At 43.1% G+C, this 17,861-nt stretch overlaps 1 protein-coding gene across 2 annotated transcripts in view; it reads left to right on the top strand.

Moving 5' to 3' along the window:
• The first annotated feature begins 245 nt into the window (after window positions 1–245).
• Window positions 246–17,861, top strand: part of LOC128697027 (actin-binding protein IPP) — a 228,889-nt gene continuing 211,273 nt past the window's right edge. Inside the window, exons 1-2 of one of the 2 annotated variants that reach the window (XM_070095246.1) lie at window positions 246–392; window positions 8,139–8,363. The gene's annotated coding sequence lies outside the window, so the exon portion shown is untranslated. The remainder of the gene's footprint in view (window positions 393–8,138; window positions 8,364–17,861) is intronic. The other variant, XM_070095245.1, reaches the window with a different exon arrangement.

Here is a 17,861-nt window from a genome sequence, read left to right as displayed (position 1 = left end):
CACTGGAACATATTTACAATTCAGCTTAATAATCTGCCTTTAAAAATGGCGCGCAGACCTAACATCTTTGGACAAAACCTTCCAAAACATACAAATTATTAATTATTTTTGCATCTAATAATTTAACTGAGCTCAAAAATATAAGCCAGTATATACCTTTAAATTATATACCTTCCTAGAGGTTACTGAGGGTATATATGATGGTAAATAAGAGGTAAACAATACGATAGATGGTAGGGTTTTCATCTATCAGAATCGTCTGCTGTTGATTCCTCTTACATTGTGTCCCTCATATACACATTAATACACATTAATACACATTTATACACATTACCAGCCTCGTATATTGATTATCCTGTGGCCTGATTTGTCTAGCAACATTCAGGTGGAGCGTAAGTATATGTGTATACCTTGTGAGGGGCTGGAGGAGCGATATACGTGGGTTGTATACCTGGGTATTGGTATACCTGTGAGGGGCTGGAGGAGGGATATACGTGGGTTGTATACCTGGGTAGTGGTATACCTGTGAGGGACTGGAGGAGGGATATACGTGGGTTGTATACCTGGGTATTGGTATACCTGTGAGGGACTGGAGGAGGGATATACGTGGGTTGTATACCTAGGTAGTGGTATACCTGTGAGGGACTGGAGGAGGGATATACGTGGGTTGTATACCTGGGTAGTGGTATACCTGTGAGGGGCTGGAGGAGGGATATACGTGGGTTGTATACCTGGGTAGTGGTATACCTGTGAAGGGCTGGAGGAGGGATATACGTGGGTTGTATACCTGTGTAGTGGTATACCTGTGAGGGGCTGGAGGAGGGATATACGTGGGTTGTATACCTAGGTAGTAGTATACCTGTGAGGGGCTGGAGGAGGGATATATGTGGGTTGTATACCTGGGTATTGGTATACCTGTGAGGGGCTGGAGGAGGGATATACGTGGGTTGTATACCTGGGTATTGGTATACCTGTGAGGGACTGGAGGAGGGATATACGTGGGTTGTATACCTGTGTAGTGGTATACCTGTGAGGGGCTGGAGGAGGGATATACGTGGGTTGTATACCTAGGTAGTAGTATACCTGTGAGGGGCTGGAGGAGGGATATACGTGGGTTGTATACCTGGGTAGTGTTATACCTGTGAGGGGCTGGAGGAGGGATATACGTGGGTTGTATACCTGGGTATTGGTATACCTGTGAGGGACTGGAGGAGGGATATACGTGGGTTGTATACCTGTGTAGTGGTATACCTGTGAGGGGCTGGAGGAGGGATATACGTGGGTTGTATACCTAGGTAGTAGTATACCTGTGAGGGGCTGGAGGAGGGATATACGTGGGTTGTATACCTGGGTAGTGGTATACCTGTGAGGGGCTGGAGGAGGGATATACGTGGGTTGTATACCTGGGTATTGGTATACCTGTGAGGGGCTGGAGGAGGGATATACGTGGGTTGTATACCTGTGTAGTGGTATACCTGTGAGGGGCTGGAGGAGGGATATACGTGGGTTGTATACCTGGGTATTGGTATACCTGTGAGGGGCTGGAGGAGGGACATACGTGGGTTGTATACCTGGGTATTGGTATACCTGTGAGGGACTGGAGGAGGGATATACGTGGGTTGTATACCTGGGTAGTGGTATACCTGTGAAGGGCTGGAGTAGGGATATACGTGGGTTGTATACCTGTGTAGTGGTATAGCTGTGAGGGGCTGGAGGAGGGATATACGTGGGTTGTATACCTGGGTAGTGGTATCCCTGTGAGGGACTGGAGGAGGGATGTACATGGGTTGTATACCTGGGTAGTGGTATACCTGTGAGGGGCTGGAGGAGGGATATACGTGGGTTGTATACCTGGGTAGTGGTATACCTGTGAGGGGCTGGAGGAGGGATATACGTGGGTTGTATACCTGGGTAGTAGTATACCTGTGAGGGGCTGGAGGAGGGATATACGTGGGTTGTATACCTGGGTATTGGTATACCTGTGAGGGGCTGGAGGAGGGATATACGTGGGTTGTATACCTGGGTATTGGTATACCTGTTAGGGGCTGGAGGAGGGATATACGTGGGTTGTATACCTGGGTAGTGGTATACCTGTGAGGGGCTGGAGGAGGGATATACGTGGGTTGTATACCTGGGTAGTGGTATACCTGTGAGGGGCTGGAGGAGGGATATACGTGGGTTGTATACCTGGGTAGTGGTTTACCTGTGAGGGACTGGAGGAGGGATATACGTGGGTTGTATACGTGGATAGTGGTATACCTGTGAGGGGCTGGAGGAGGGATATACGTGGGTTGTATACCTGGGTAGTGGTATACCTGTGAGGGGCTGGAGGAGGGATATACGTGGGTTGTATACCTGGGTAGTGGTATACCTGTGAGGGACTGGAGGAGGGATATACGTGGGTTGTATACCTGGGTAGTGGTATACCTGTGAGGGACTGGAGGAGGGATATACGTGGGTTGTATACGTGGATAGTGGTATACCTGTGAGGGGCTGCAGGAGGGATATACGTGGGTTGTATACGTGGATAATGGTATACCTGTGAGGGGCTGGAGGAGGGATATACGTGGGTTGTATACGTGGATAGTGGTATACCTGTGAGGGGCTGGAGGAGGGATATACGTGGGTTCTATACGTGGATAGTGGTATACCTGTGAGGGGCTGGAGGAGGGATATACGTGGGTTGTATACGTGGATAGTGGTATACCTGTGAGGGGCTGGAGGAGGGATATACGTGGGTTGTATACGTGGATAGTGGTATACCTGTGAGGGGCTGGAGGAGGGATATACGTGGGTTGTATACGTGGATAGTGGTATACCTGTGAGGGGCTGGAGGAGGGATATACGTGGGTTGTATACGTGGATAGTGGTATACCTGTGAGGGGCTGGAGGAGGGATATACGTGGGTTGTATTCGTGGATAGTGGTATACCTGTGAGGGGCTGGAGGAGGGATATACGTGGGTTGTATACGTGGATAGTGGTATACCTGTGAGGGGCTGGAGGAGGGATATACGTGGGTTGTATACGTGGATAGTGGTATACCTGTGAGGGGTTGGAGGAGGGATATACGTGGGTTGTATACGTGGATAGTGGTATACCTGGCTTGATCCCTGGATCAGCAGGTGATCCTCACACACCTTGGATCATATTAAAGGTATGTGTGGCCACGACAGGGTTTAGTGCTTCCCCGGCGAGGATATCCTCAGTAACTGATGTATCTAAACTGTTAGTTAACGTATATCCTCAGTAAATGTATCCTCAGTAAATATATCCTCAGTCAATATATCCTCAGTAAGTATATTCTCAGTCAATTATACTCAGTCATTGTATATACTCAGTATATACTCAGTAAATATATACTTGGGAAATATATCCTCACTAATATATCCTCAGCAAATATACCCTCAAATACATCCTCAGTAACCTAATATATCCTCTAACATAATAAATCCTCAGTTACCTAATATATCCTCAGTTACCTAATATATCCTCAGTTACCTAATATATCCTCAGTTACCTAATATATCCTCAGTTACCTAATATATCCTCAGTTACCTAATGTATCCTCAGTTACCTAATATATCCTCAGTTACCTAATGTATCCTCAGTTACCTAATATATTCTCTGTGACCTAATATATCCTCAGTTACCTAATATATCCTCAGTTACCTAATATATCCTCAGTTACCTAATATATCCTCAGTTACCTAATACATCCTCAGTTACCTAATGTATCCTCAGTTACCTAATATATCCTCAGTTACCTAATGTATCCTCAGTTACCTAATGTATCCTCAGTTACCAAATATATTCTCAGTTACCTAATATATCCTCAGTTACCTAATATATCCTCAGTTACCTAATGTATCCTCAGTGACCTAATATATCCTCAGTTACCTTATGTATCCTCAGTTACCTAATATATCCTCAGTTGCCTAATATATCCTCAGTTACCTAATGTATCCTCAGTTACCTAATATATCCTCAGTTGCCTAATATATCCTCAGTTACCTAATGTATCCTCAGTTGCCTAATATATCCTCAGTTACCTAATGTATCCTCAGTTACCTAATATATCCTCAGTTACCTAATATATCCTCAGTTACCTAATATATCCTCAGTTACCTAATGTATCCTCAGTGACCTAATATATCCTCAGTTACCTAATATATCCTCAGTTACCTAATATATTCTCAGTTACCTAATATATCTTCAGTTACCTAATATATCCTCAGTTACTTAATATATCCTCAGTTGCCTAATATATCCTCAGTTACCTAATATATCCTCAGTTACCTAATATATCCTCAGTTACCTAATATATCCTCAGTTAATATATTCTCAGTTACCTAATATATCCTCAGTTAATATATTCTCAGTTACCTAATATATCCTCAGTTACCTAGTATATCCTCAGTAACTCATGTTATCCTCAGTAACTTATGATATCCTCAGTAACTTATGATATTATCAGTAACCTAATATATCCTCAGTAACGTATAATATCCTCAGTAACTTAATATATCCTCAGTAACTTATGATATCCTCAGTAACTTATGATATCCTCAGTAATGTATAATATTCTCAGTAACTTAAGATAACCTCAGTAACTTATGATATCCTCAGTAACTTATGATGTGCTCAGTAACTTATGATATCCTCAGTAACTTAATATATCCTCAGTAACTTATGATATCCTCAGTAACTTATGATAGCCTCAGTAATGTGTAATATCCTCAGCAACTTATGATACCCTCAGTAACATATATCCTCAGTAACTTAATGTATCCTCAGTGACTTATGATATTGTCAGTAACTTATGATATCCTCAGTAATGTATAATATCCTCAGTAATGTATAATATCCTCAGTAATGTATTATATCCTTAGTAACTTATGATATCCTCAGTAACTTATGATATCCTCAGCAACATATGGTCTCAGTAATGTATGATATCCTCAGTAACTTATGATATCCTCAGCAACATATGGTCTCAGTAATGTATGATATCCTCAGTAACTTATGATATCCTCAGCAACATATGGTCTTAGTAATGTATGATATCCTCAGTAACTTATGAAATCCTCAGTAACTTGTGATATCCTCAGTAATGTATGATATCTTCAGTAACTTATGATATCCTCAATGATGATGATAATGTTTGTATAAAATACTGTTTATGTTATGTACAGTGGACCCCCGCATAACGATATTAATCCGTTCCTGAGAGCTCATTGTTATGCGAAATTATCGTTATGCGGATGAATTTTCCCCATAAGAAATAATGGAAATCAAATTAATCCGTGCAAGACACCCCAAGTATGAAAAAAAAAATATTTTTACCACATGAAATATTAATTTTAATACACACAAACTGAAAAAGGCATGCACAATTACATGACACTTACCTTTATTGAAGATCTGGTGATGATTGATGGGATGGGAGGAGGAGAGAGTCTTAATGTTTAGAAGGGGAATCCCCTTCCATTAAGACTTGAGGTGTCAAGTCCTTTTCTGGGGTTACTTCCCTTCTTCTTTTAATGCCACTAGGACCAGCTTCAGAGTCACTGGACTTCTGTCGCACAACATATCTGTCCATAGTGGCCTGTACCTCTCGTTCCTTTATGACTTCCCTAAAGTGTTTCACAACATTGTCAGTGTTATAGTCACCAGCACGGCTTGCAATAGCTGTGTGAGGGTGATTTTCATCCATAAAGGTTTGCACTTTCAGCCACATTGCACAGATTTCCTTAATCTTTGTAGTTGACAACTTCTTCAATTTCTCTCTCCCCTCCTCCGAACCAGTTTCCTCAGGTCTGGCCTCTTGCTGTTGAAGTTGATCTAGCAGCTCATCAGTGGTTCTTCATTGTCCTCCTCCACCAACTCTTCCACATCATCCCCACTAACCTCCAACCCCAAGGACTTCCCCAATGCCACAATTGATTCCTCAACTGGCATACTCCTCTCAGGGTTAGCCTCAAATCCTTCAAAATCCCTTTTGTCTACACATTCTGACCACAGTTTCTTCCAAGCAGAGTTCAAGGTCCTCTTAGTCACTCCCTCCCAAGCCTTACCTATAAGGTTTACACAATTGAGGATATTAAAGTGATCTCTCCAAAAGTCTCTTAGAGTCAGTTGAGTTTCTGAGGTCACTACAAAGCACCTTTCAAACAGAGCTTTTGTGTACAGTTTTTTGAAGTTTGCAATAACCTGCTGGTCCATGGGCTGCAGGAGAGGAGTGGTATTAGGAGGCAAAAACTTCACCTTAATGAACTTCATGTCTCCATAAAGTCGCTCTGCCACGTCTGTAGGATGACCAGGGGCATTGTCTAACACCAGGAGGCACTTAAGGTCTAATTTCTTTTCAGTTAGGTAATCTTTCACATTGGGGGCAAATGCATGGTGTAACCAGTCATAGAAAAAGTCCCTAGTGACCCATGCCTTACTGTTTGCCCTCCACAGCACACACAGATTAGCCTTGAGGATATTCTTTTGTCTGAACGGTCTGGGAGTTTCTGAGTGATACACTAATAAAGGCTTCACTTTGCAATCACCAGTAGCATTGGAACACATCAACAGAGTAAGCCTGTCTTTCATAGGCTTATGTCCTGGGAGTGCCTTTTCCTCCTCAGTAATGTAGGTCCTGCTTGGCATTTTCTTCCAGAACAGGCCTGTTTCATCACAATTAAACACTTGTTCAGGTTTCAGTCCTTCACTTTCTATGTACTCCTTGAATTCCTGCACATATTTTTCAGCTGCTTTGTGGTCCGAACTGGCAGCCTCACCATGCCTTATCACACTATGTATGCCACTACGCTTCTTAAATCTCTCAAACCAACCTTTGCTGGCCTTAAATTCACTCACATCATCACTAGTTGCAGGCATTTTTTTAATTAAATCCTGATGCAACTTCCTAGCCTTTTCACTTATGATCACTTGAGAGATGCTATCTCCTGCTATCTGTTTTTCATTTATCCATACCAATAAGAGTCTCTCAACATCTTCCATCACTTGCGATCTCTGTTTCGAAAACACAGTTGAACCTTTGGCAAGAACAGCTTCCTTGATTGCCTTTTTGTTGCCCACAATAGTAGCGATGGTTGACTTGGGTTTATTATACAACCTGGCCAGCTCGGAGACACGCACTCCACTTTCATACTTATCAATGATCTCTTTCTTCATCTCTATAGTAATTCTCACCCTTATTCCTGTAGGGTTGGCACTAGAAGCTTTCTTGGGGCCCATGGTCACTTATTTTGCAGATAAAATCACCAAAAACACTGTAATAATACGAAATATTCCGATTGTATGCTTGGATGTTACCGCGGAGGCTGGCTGGTAAACAATGCCACCGGCGGAACGTGAGGCTGGCTGAGGGCGCACATTGGACGCGTCTCGGACGAAGAGCGGTGAGCGGGTTTTTGGGCGGTATGCGAGGCAAAATCTTAGCGATAAAACGTATCGGTATGCTGATTTAACGTTATGTAAGGCCAACGGTATGCGGGGGCCACTGTATTGATAATGTAATTAAGTACAGTTTATGTAGAGATATAATAATAATAATACCTGTAAGTAAGTAAGTAAGTAAGTTTATTCAGGTATACACAAATACAATTACATATAATTATCATACATAGCAGCATATGTGTAGAGAACCTAGGATAACCCAAAAGAGTCAGACTGAGTGACTTATTTCCATTGGGGTCCTTTTACCTTATTATTATAATATAAAGGTTATAATATTTTCTTATTATTCTATAATGAAGATAACATCTTATTATCATACTAAAAAGACTATCTACTACACGAGGGTCATTAAGACTATCTACAATACGAGGGTCATTGCTAGGAATAAGGTAAAATTTACACGTATGTTAGCTAACAAATAGAAAATCATTCCCCTCCCTTTCTGTAGCTACATTCATCAGACACCTTTTGGCACTCTTCTTGAACTGGTTCATGCTGTAATGGTGTAATAATAATGCCTAATTATTAGGAGTTAGTTACTGGATAATACACTGGAGTAAGATTTAACAAGTGTTTTTACAAGTGTTTTTAACAATGTTATAATTTAAGGTTTTGAGAGATGTGCAGGATGTATGTATGTATGTATTAGCAAAAGGAAATGATCCCTCAGGGAATAGTGATGGCTCAGACTTAGCAGGAGATGCAATGTTCCCCCAGTGAAAAGCAGGGATGCCATGAGTGCACTGAGAGACAACACAGTAAGTGTCAGAAGCCCAAGACTGTTCAGCTGCCTCCCTGCATGCATAAGGGAGATTACCAGTAGATCCCTGGCTGTCTTCAAACAGGCACTGGACAGGCACCTAAAGTCAGTACCTGACCAGCCGGGCTATAGTTCGTAAGTAATTAAGTTTATTCAGGTATGAACAAATACAGTTACATAGATTATCATACTTAGTAGCATATGTGTAGTGTTGCGTGTGGCCAGCAGTAACAGCCTGGTTGATCAGGTATGTGTGTTGCTCCTCTATATGGTGTGTGTACTCACTTAATTGTGATTCCAGGGGTCGATTCATAGCTCCTGGCCCTGCCTCTTCACTGGTTGCTACTAAGTCTGCTCTCTCCTTGCTTTATGAGCTTTATAATACCTCTTCTTAAAGCTATGTATGGATCCTGCCTCCACTACATCACTCTCCAGACTGTTCCACTTTCTGACAACTCCATGGCTGATGAAGTATGTCTTACATCCCTGTGACTCATCTGAGTCTTCAACTTCCAGTTGTGTCCCCTTGTTGCTGTGTCACATCCCTGAAACATTTTGTCCCTATCCACCTTGTCAGTTCCTCTCAGTATTTTATACGTTATCATGTCCCCCCTGTCCTCTAGTGTTGTCAGGTTGATTTTCCTTAACATCTCCTTGTAGGATGGGCCCCATAGTTTCAGGACTAGTCTTGTTTCGAACCTTTGCACTTCCTCTAATTTCTTGTCATGCTTGGCCAGGTGTGGGTTCCAGACGGGTGCTGCATACTCCAGTATGGGTCTGACATACACTGTGTACAGAGTCGTGAATAATTCTTTACTGAGGTGTCAGAACGCTGTTCTTAGGTTTGCCAGGCGCCCATATGCTGCAGAAGTTATTTGGTTGATGTGCCCCTCAGATGTGCTCAGTATTATACTCACCCCAAGATCCTTTACCTTGAGTGAGGTTTGCATTCTTTGGCCACCTAGCCTATCCTCTGTCTGTGGTCTTCTTTGTCCTTCCCCGATCTTCATGACTCTGCATTTGGTAGGGTTAAATTCTAGTAGCCAGTTGTTGGACCAGGCTTGCAGCCTCTCCAGGTCTCTTTGTAGTCCTGCCTGATCCTCATCCAATTTTATTCTCCTCATTAACTTCACATCATCTGCAAACAAGGACACTTCTGAATCTATCCCTTCCGTCATGTCGTTTACGTATACCAAAAATAGCACTGGTCCTAGGGCTGACCCCTGTTTAACTCCACTCATCACAGGCGCCCACTTTGACTCCTCATCACGTACCATGACTCTGTTGTTGCCTCCCTGTCAGGTATTCTCTGAGCCATTGCAGTGCCCTTCCTGTTATGCATGCCTGGTCCTCTAGCTTTTGCACTAATCTCTTGTGAGGAACTGTGTCGAAGGCCTTCTTGCAATCAAAGAAAATTGTGTGTGTGTGTGTGTGTGTGTGTGTGTGTGTGTGTGTGTGTGTGTGTGTGTGTGTGTGTGTGTGTGTGTGTGTGTGTGTGTGCTCACCTAATTGTGGTTGCAGGGGTCGAGACTCAGCTCCTGGCTGTGTGTGTGTGTGTGTGTGTGTGTGTGTGTGTGTGTGTGTGTGTGTGTGTGTGTGTGTGTGTGTGTGTGTGTGTGGTGTTTTGTGTGTGAGTACAGTGGACCCCCGCATAACGATATTAATCCGTTCCTGAGAGCTCATTGTTATGCGAAATTATCGTTATGCGAATGAATTTTCCCCATAAGAAATAATGGAAGTCAAATTAATCCGTGCAAGACACCCCAAAGTATGAAAAAAAAAAATTTTACCACATGAAATATTAATTTTAATACACACAAACTGAAAAAGGCATGCACAGTTACATGACACTTACCTTTATTGAAGATCTAGTGATGATTGATGGGATGGGAGGAGAGAGTCTTAGTGTTTAGAAGAGGAATCCCCTTCCATTAAGACTTGAGGTGTCAAGTCCTTTTCTGGGGTTACTTCCCTTCTTCTTTTAATGCCACTAGGACCAGCTTCAGAGTCACTGGACTTCTGTCGCACAATATATCTGTCCATAGTGGCCTGTACCTCTCGTTCCTTTATGACTTCCCTAAAGTGTTTCACAACAGTGTCAGTGTAATAGTCACCAGCACGGCTTGCAATAGCTGTGTTAGGGTGATTGTCATCAAAAAAGGTTTGCACTTTAAGCCACATCCCACACATTTCCTTAATCTTTGAAGTAGGCAACTTCTTCAATTTCTCTCTCCCCTCCTCCGAACCAGTTTCCTCAGGTCTGGCCTCTTGCTGTTAAAGTTGATCTAGCAGCTCATCAGTGGTTAGTTCTTCATTGTCCTCCTCCACCAACTCTTCCACATTATCCCCACTAACCTCCAACCCCAAGGACTTTCCCAATGCCACAATGGATTCCTCAACTGGCATACTCCTCTCAGGGTTAGCCTCAAATCCTTCAAAATCCCTTTTGTCTACACATTCTGACCACAGTTTCTTCCAAGCAGAGTTCAAGGTCCTCTTAGTCACTCCCTCCCAAGCCTTACCTATAAGGTTTACACAATTGAGGATATTAAAGTGCTCTCTCCAAAACTCTCTTAGAGCCAATTGAGTTTCTGAGGTCACTACAAAGCACCTTTCAAACAGAGCTTTTGTGTACAGTTTTTTGAAGTTTGCAATAACCTGCTGGTCCATGGGCTGCAGGAGAGGAGTGGTATTAGGAGGCAAAAACTTCACCTTAATGAACTTCATGTCTCCATAAAGTCGCTCTGCCACGTCTGTAGGATGACCAGGGGCATTGTCTAACACCAGGAGGCACTTAAGGTCTAATTTCTTTTCAGTTAGGTAATCTTTCACATTGGGGGCAAATGCATGGTGTAACCAGTCATAGAAAAAGTCCCTAGTGACCCATGCCTTACTGTTTGCCCTCCACAGCACACACAAATTAGCCTTGAGGATATTCTTTTGCCTGAATGCTCTGGGAGTTTCTGAGTGATACACTAATAAAGGCTTCACTTTGCAATCATCACTAGCATTGGAACTCATCAACAGAGTAAGCCTGTCTTTCATAGGCTTATGTCCTGGGAGTGCCTTTTCCTCCTGAGTAATGTAGGTCCTGCTTGGCATTTTCTTCCAAAACAGGCCTGTTTCATCACAATTAAACACTTGTTCAGGTTTCAGTCCTTCACTGTCTATGTACTCCTTGAATTCCTGCACATGTTTTTCAGCTGCTTTGTGGTCCTAACTGGCAGCCTCACCATGCCTTATCACACTATGTATGCCACTACGCTTCTTAAATCTCTCAAACCAACCTTTGCTGGCCTTAAATTCACTCACATCATCACTAGTTGCAGGCATTTTTTTAATTAAATTCTGATGCAACTTCCTAGCCTTTTCACTTATGATCACTTGAGAGATGCTATCTCCTGCTATCTGTTTTTCATTTATCCATACCAATAAGAGTCTCTCAACGTCTTCCATCACTTGCGATCTCTGTTTCGAAAACACAGTTGAACCTTTGGCAAGAACAGCTTCCTTGATTGCCATTTTGTTGCCCACAATAGTAGCGATGGTTGATTGGGGTTTATTATACAGTGGACCCCCGCATAACGATCACCTCCGAATGCGACCAATTATGTAAGTGTATTTATGTAAGTGCGTTTGTACGTGTATGTTTGGGGGTCTGAAATGGACTAATCTACTTCACAATATTCCTTATGGGAATAAATTCGGTCAGTACTGGCACCTGAACATACTTCTGGAGTGAAAAAATATCGTTAACCGGGGGTCCACTGTACAACCTGGCCAGCTCGGAGACACGCACTCCACTTTCATACTTAGCAATGATCTCTTTCTTCATCTCTATAGTAATTCTCACCCTTATTGCTGTAGGGTTGGCACTAGAAGCTTTCTTGGGGCCCATGGTCACTTATTTTGCAGATAAAATCACCAAAAACACTGTAATAATACGAAATGTTCCGATTGTATGCTTGGATGTTACTGCGGAGGCTGGCTGGTAAACAATGCCACCGACGGAACATGTGAGGCTGGCTCAGGCCGCACATTAGATGCGTCTCAGACGAACAGCGTTGAGCGGGTTTTTTAGCGGTATGCGAGGCAAAATCTTAGCGATAAAATGTATCGGTATGCGGAGTTAACGTTATGTAATGCCAATGGTATGCGGGGGTCCACTGTACTCACCTATTTATACTCGCCTGTTTGTGGTTGCAAGAGTCGAGTCACAGCTCCTGGCCCTGTCTCTTCACTGGTCACTACTAGGTCCACTCTCTTCCTGCTTCATGAACTTTATAGAATCTCTTCTTAAAGCTATGTATAGATCCTGCCTCCACTACATCACTCACTGGATTGTTCCACTTCCTGACAAATCTGTGACTGAAAAAATACTTTCTAACATTCCTGTGTCTCATCTGAGTCTTCAGCTTCCAGTTGTGATCCCTTGTTGCTGTGTCCCACCTCTGAAACATTCTGTCCCTGTCTACCTCGTTAATTCCTCTTGGTAATTTTTTATGTCATTATCATGTACCCACTATAACTCCTGTCCTTTAGTGTTGTCAGGTTGATTACCCTTAACCCCTCCTTGTAGGGCATACTCCTTAGTTCTGGGACTAGTTTTGTTGAAAACCTTTGTATTTTCTCTAATTTCTTGATGTGTTTGACCAGGTGTGGGTTCCATACTGGGGCAGCATATTCCAATATGGACCTGACTTACATGGTGTACAGAGTCTTGAAACACTATTCTTAGGTTTGCCGGGCACCCATATGCTGCAGCAGTTATTTGGTTGATGTGCGCCTCAGATGTGCTCAGTGTGATACTCGCCCTAAGATCCTTTTCCTTGAGTGAATTTTGAAGCCTTTGACCTCCTAGGCTGTTCTTCATTTGCAATCTTTGTCCTTCCCCAAACATCATGACTTTGCACTTGCTTGGGTTAAACTCCAGGAGCTATTTGTTCGACCAGTCTTGCAGCCTGTCCAGATTTCCTTGTAGGCTTACTCGATCCTCATTCACTTGTACTCTCCTCATTAGCTTCACATTGTCTGCAAACTGGGATACCCCTGAATCTATCCCTTCTATCGTATCATTCACATATACAAGAAACGGCACTGGCCCTAGGACTGACGCTCGTGAAACCCCATGTGACACACGCACCTACTCTGACATCTCGTCATGTACCATCACTCGTTTCCTTCCTGTCAGGTATTCCTTGATCCATTGCAGTGCTTTCCTTTCTATTCCTGCCTACTCCTCTAGCTTTTGCACCAATCTCTTGTGTGGTACTGTCCCAAAAGTCTTCTTACAGTCCAAGAAGATGCAATCTACCCATTTCTCTCTCTCCTGTCTTTTTTCTGTTACCTTGTTGTAGAATGCCAGTAGGTTTGTGACACAGGATTTCCCTTCCCTGAAGCCATGCTGTTTGTCATGTCTGAGCCAATTTCTTTCTAGGTGCTCCACCACTCTTCTAGTGTGTAGTTTAATGCTGCCTGTTTCCTTTCTTAAAAATTGGGACTATGTTTGCTTCTGCCACACCTCAGTTTCTATTGATTTATTGAATATTGTTGTTAGCGGTACACACAGTGTGTGTGTGTGTGCGGGGGGGGGGGGGAATAGGGGTGTGGGAATGTTATGTTGCATTGTGTGGGGGTGAGGGAGTTAGTTTAGTGTTCAGTTGTACATATAAGTTATAAATCACCTTCATCTTGTCCCATGACTGTTGTATTGTTTATCTTTGTGTTCAAATGAACATTTATAATTTTGTTACCAAACATTATGTAGAATTTGTTATTAACATTGTGTGTGTTAGTTGTGATGCTGGTACAATACAGTACAGTTTAGTTCATTTCAGTACTGTACAGTACAGTTTAGTTCATTTCAGTACTGTACAGTACAGTTTAGTACAGTACTGAACTGCACAGTACAGTACATAGACTGTTCCACTTCCTGACAACTTTATGGCTAAAGAAATGTACTTCCTAACATCCCTGTGACTCATCTGAGTCTTCAACTTCCAATTGTGACTCCTTGTTCCTGTAACCCATCTCTGGAACATTCTGTCTCTGTCCACCTTGTCAATTCCTCTCAGTACATATTTTATGTGCCGTTATGTCCCTCTCTCTCCTGTCCTCCATTGTCGTCAGGTTGATTTCCTTTAACCTCTTCTCATAGGTCATACCACTTAGCTCTGGGTATGGTACAATTCAATACTGTGCAATACAGTACAGTACTGCAGAGAAGGTATGTATTTTTGCTATTTTAACAATGACGGTTGTTGTTGCTGAGTGCATTTGTAACTATTGTTTTAACCAGCATAACTACCGTGTATATACAGTGGACCCCCGGTTAACGAACTTTTTTCATTCCAGTAGTATGTTCAGGTGCCAGTGCTGACCGAATTTTTTCCCATAAGGAATATTGTGAAGTAGATTAGTCCATTTCAGACCCCCAAACATACATGTACAAACGCACTTACATAAATACACTTACATAATTGGTCGCATTTGGAGGTGATCGTTAAGCGGGGGTCCACTGTACTAAGCTTATTAAATAACATCAATAACAACAGTACTTTTACCACTAGTCAAAGTTGGCTTCATATGTTGTGCATATTATACTCTTTCAAATTGTTGTTTACAGTGGACCCTCGGTTAACACCTTTAATCCATTCTGCAGAGCTAGCCTTTATCCTTTAACCGAATTAATTTTCCCCACAAGAAATAATGGAAATCCAATTAATCCGTTCCAGATACCCAAAAGTATAAACCAAATAATTTTTTTACATGAAATGTACATTTCCCTTCACAGAAAACAATGATGCATGATGAATAAAACAATAATAACATCACACTTACCTTTATTGTGGATTTGTTGATGAGTGGTGAGATGGGAGGAAGGCAGAGGATGAAGGTGTTCTGTTGTTTGGAAGGGGAATCCCCTTCCACAAAGACTTCACAACTCCTTTTCTGGCTTGTGTCCTGGGAGTGCCTTTTCCTTCTGAGTAATGTAGGTCATGTTTGGCATTTTCTTCTTAAACATGCTTGTTTTGTCACAATTGAATACTTGTAGGGTTTTAATTTTTCAGCCTCTGTGTATTCCTTAAAGTCCTGCACATATTTTTCAGCCACTTTTTTATCAGAACTGGCAGCCTCACCATACCTTATCATACCATACCACCATCACAACTACTACCACCCTCTACTACCACCATCACTACCACCATCACTACCACCATCATTACCACCATCACTACCACCCTCTACTACCGCCATCACTACCACCCTCTACTACCCCCATCACTACCACCCTCTACTACCCCCATCACTACCACCCTCTACTACCCCCATCACTACCACCCTCTACTACCACCCTTTACTACCACCATCACTACCACCCTCTACCACCATCATTACCACCATCACAATCGCTGCCACCATCACAATTGCTACCACCATCACTACCACCCTCTACCACCATTGCTACCACCCTCTACCACCATCACAATCACTACCACCCTCTACCACCACCACTACCCTCTACCACCTCCACTACCACCCTCTACCACCATCACCACTACCACCCTCTACCACCATCACCACTACCACCCTCTACCACCACCACCACTACCACCCTCTACCACCACCACCACTACTACCCTCTACCACCACCACCACTACCACCCTCTACTACCACCACCACTACCACCCTCTACCACCACCACTACCACCACCACCACTACCACCCTCTACCACCACCACCACCACTACCACCCTCACCACCACTACCACCCTCTACTACCACCACCACTACCACCCTCTACCACCATTGCTACCACCCTCTACCACCATCACAATCACTACCACCCTCTACCACCACCACTACCCTCTACCACCTCCACTACCACCATCACCACTACCACCCTCTACCACCATCACCACTACCACCCTCTACCACCACCACCACTACCACCCTCTACCACCCTCTACCACCACCACCACTACTACCCTCTACCACCACCACCACTACCACCCTCTACTACCACCACCACTACCACCCTCTACCACCACCACTACCACCACCACCACTACCACCCTCTACCACCACCACCACCACTACCACCCTCTACTACCACCACCACTACCACCCTCTACCACCACCACTACCACCCTCTACCATCACCACTTTCGTATTTTTCTACAAACTTATTCTTAAATTATATGTGTTTCTCACATTCTTTACCATAGGGCTGGTACTAGAAGCTTTCTTGGTGCCCATGGTGGCTTATTTAACAGTTACAATTGTAACACCAAAAATAATGGAATAATACAAAATATATCGCATGTACATGCTGAATCGTCCTCACTGGCTTTGTAAACAATGGCTCACTGGCTGGTACACGGAGTGAGTGGCTGGGCCCGCTCAGGCCGCCGTGCCGACACGTTCGGGACTAAAGCTCCTAACTGAGTTTTTAGGTGTTATCCGAGCCAATTTTTTCATACCAAAGCAAGGCGTTATCCGATTTTGGCGCTATCCGATCCAGACATTAATCGAGGGTCCACTGTACTTTTGTACAATGGTTTGAAATACGTATAATTATCATTATTATTTATTATTATCATTATTACAAATACACCTACCATTCGACTTACGACCTGCTCGACATACGTCCACTCGACTTACGACCGTGCATCTGGCAGCTGGGCTGGGCCGGCTGATGCACACCACTGTACAATATTTGACAATACTCGCGGCGGCAATGCGTCATGCAGGCAGCATCAGTTTGAGTAACCCTGTCCTATCAGCAGCATCATACTGTATTAACTGTACTAACTGGACAGTAAATTTTACCATGGCCCCTAAGATGAAGTCTGAATCTTGCACTGGAGATTGTGGCAAGAAAGGCTCTTACTCTCGAACTCTCTATTTGTTTTCACTGTTGCACATAAACCTGTCTGTATCTGTCTGCCTATATATCTGTGTATCTCTGTGTGTCTGTTTATCTGTCTGTCTACCTGTGTGTGTGTCTTTCTGTCTACCTGTGTCTGTCTTTGTCTACCTGTGTGTCTTTGTCTACCTGTGTCTGTCTACCTGTGTGTGTCTTTCTGTCTACCTGTGTGTCTGTCTACCTGTGTGTCTACCTGTGTATCTGTCTGTCTACCTGTGTGTGTCTTTCTGTCTACCTGTCTGTCTACTTGTGTGTCTTTGTCTTCCTGTGTGTCTTTCTGTCTACCTGTGTGTCTGTCAGCCTGTGTGTGTCTGTCTACCTGTGTGTCTGTCTACCTGTGTGTCTGTCCGTCTACCTGTGTCTGTCTACCTGAGTGTCTGCTGTCTACCTGTGTCTGTCTTTCTGTCTGCTTGCCTGTCTCAGAGCCACTCATTAAGAGTAATTGGTCTTGAAGACGCCATATTAATAATGATAATAACACAATAATAATCACTGAGGCGCAGTAAATGTGTATAAAATGTTGATATAGACATTTTGCTTAATCCATCTATTTATTTATTTATTTATTTAGTAATTTGAGCATACATACAGAGGTACAAAAAATACAGGTAAGAGCAGCATGCCAAAGCCACTTATATGCATAGCATTACGGGCTGGCTTAAAATTAACTTAAGATTAACTAAGCAATGATGAAATCAGTGAT

Source organism: Cherax quadricarinatus, chromosome 49 (genome assembly GCF_038502225.1).
Source record: "Cherax quadricarinatus isolate ZL_2023a chromosome 49, ASM3850222v1, whole genome shotgun sequence".
In the NCBI taxonomy this organism is placed as follows: Eukaryota; Metazoa; Arthropoda; class Malacostraca; order Decapoda; family Parastacidae; genus Cherax; species Cherax quadricarinatus.
This window is presented reverse-complemented; position numbering and strand designations above follow the sequence as displayed.